This window comes from Coenobita brevimanus, chromosome 88 (assembly GCF_032717465.1).
Source record: "Coenobita brevimanus isolate Jiangsu-jjx chromosome 88, ASM3271746v2, whole genome shotgun sequence".
NCBI classification, from domain to species: Eukaryota; Metazoa; Arthropoda; class Malacostraca; order Decapoda; family Coenobitidae; genus Coenobita; species Coenobita brevimanus.
The window spans coordinates 29763585-29766116 of record NC_137041.1 but is presented as its reverse complement, the minus strand read 5'-3'; positions in this window follow the sequence as shown (position 1 = coordinate 29766116).

The following is a 2532-nucleotide window of genomic DNA, read 5'->3' as shown; positions in this document are numbered from 1 at the left end:
AGTTTGTATATCATTGGAAATTGAGAAACAGTGAAGTGTCAAGCATTAAGTGTAATAACTTTGAAGTGTTGTTAAGCATTAACTGTAATAGCAGTTAGTAAAGTGTGTATAGCTCAAGTGCTTGTGAGAACAGTGAAGTTGGAGAGAATTAAGTGGAATTACTTGGAAAATAAGGACAGTGAACTTTAAGGAGCCAGTGTTTATTTTTGTCTCAGCTGGTCTTGTGTACTGCACACCTAAAGGCTGACCATAGGAAAAACAATGCACTGGGCAATGTCCTTCCTGTACTGTACTACTGCTGTTGGAGCATGTGGCAGTGTGAGGACTGGGACGTAACACTGGTGTCAGGAGTGGGATTATTATTATTCAGGGCTGCAGTGAGTCTAACTTTCGACATGGAAACGGAAAGTGTGAAGACAAGGTCTCGAGCTGGGTAAGGGGAGGAAATTTCCCTGGCAACAATCGTGAAGCTATTACAAGCATAAAGTGATGGCCAGAAAAAGCTCGAAGAACAATTACAGGCACAGAAAAAAGAAATCAAACAACAATTGCAGGCACAGAATGAAGAACAGAAAGAAAGATATGAAAAGCTTCGAAAGGCACTACAGGAGGAACAGAAGGAATTACAGTTGAGAATGTAAGGACAGCTTGATGCTTTCCTGGGGGAAATGAAGGAAGAACAGGAACAATTGAATGAGGAGGTATACGCTGAGCTACAGCAGCAGAAGTATGAAGTAAGAAATAATGTGACAGCGTAAAAAGCATGTAGACGAACAGTTGAAGACAGTTAGTGAGGAAATAATGAGGGAGTGCAAACAGCATGTGGACAACTAGCTGAAGATTAGCGAGGGAATAGTGACAGAGTGCAGACAGAATGTAGATAACCAGTTGAAGCATGTAGTCGACCATGTTAAGATAATTAGTGAGAAAACTGAGGCTGCAGAGAAGTATTGCACTACTGAGCCTCAGGTTAGTGTACAGGGAGCATATGAAAGGAATGGACAATGTATGGTGAATCTTGACAGATCTCAGGCATCTAAAGGTACCATTAAAGGGCTGAATAATCAGAATACAGAAGTTGTAAGTCCTGGACTTAATTATGATGCCCCAGTTTTTAGGCCCCAAACCAGTGAAGTGCATGGCTACAATAGGACTCCAGTTACAAAGAAACCTCAAGAATTTGATGGTAGAGTAAGGTGACCAGAGTCCCGCTTTTAGGCGGGACAGTCCCGCTTTTTGGACGTCTGTCCCGCTTTTTTAATTGTGACTAGAATGTCCCGCTTTTTGAGCAAATTAGCTTAATTGCCCCAGTTTTGGAAACTTTCTGTTGCATAAGATATAACATGACCTTCTTTTGTGAAACTAGGATGAATTAGAAAAATTATGCATAATCCTACCCAAATGAAATACCGAATTTTTAATGTAAAATCTATAATGGTCACTAGCTGGTAACTGTGGTCGACCCATTCACTGTACCATACGGTATGTTCGGAGTTCGTAGGAGACGTTAGTGTTTGATTAGCAGCCTCAGTTTGAGGTGTAGCGCAGCAGCGGTCACTGTCACATTAGTCAATATCTATCTGCCAATATATCTGTCTATCTATATATCTATCTATATCTATGCACACACACACACACACAAGCGTGCGTGTGCATCCCTCTTTTAGTTCCAAGAAATCTGGTCACCTTATGGTAGAGTATCTTGGAAAGCTTACCTGGCACAGTTTGAGTTACTTTGCAGATCAGAATGGTTGGGATGATAAGAAGGTTGCAGAAGACGCACCACTGAAGAAATGCAAGAGAACCTTCATGAATAGTGTGTGAGAAGACAGAAGGACAAACGACATGCAGCATAGTAGGAATGGGAATCATAGGAAGAAATGCTGCTGTACTGTAGTGACAGGTCCGGCGTTGGATGGAGAAGACCAGGGGAGGATGCAGATGGAGGAAGCAGTTTTGCAACCGGTGCTGGAGTGGCTGCAGCGGACTGCAGTGCTACCATCATAGGGAGGCATTTCCAGGTAGGGCCCTGCGACCAGGAGCTGCTGGAGTCAGTGGGACCTTCTTTGTTGCAACGGACTACTGGAGCATCAGTGGGAGACGCCCAGTGGCCTCAGCGAGTGTTGGCAACTGATGGTTCTGAAGAAGATAAGGTCTGAGATCTTGGATAAGTCCCATAACCAGATCTCTAATGGGCACCTGGGAGTCAAAACAATTCTAAGCCGGCTGCAACACAAGTTCTACTGGATTGGCATGCATCAGGATGTTGAAAAGTGGTGTTGGATGTGCTGTGTCAAGAAGAGGACCAAGACCTTCCAGGAGGAGTGGACTGTGTGGAGGAACAAGGACATCGTCGGAAGCAGCACAGAAGAAGACCTGATAGGTTGAAAGATTATTTTGTGTATAGTTAGATGTTTCATTAGGATTAGGGTATATGTTTGTATATACTGTGTACTTTTGTTGGGACGACAAAGAACTAGGGAGGGGGTAGTGTCAGGAAGGGAGATTTGCCAGTTAGGTAGTCTTGTACCT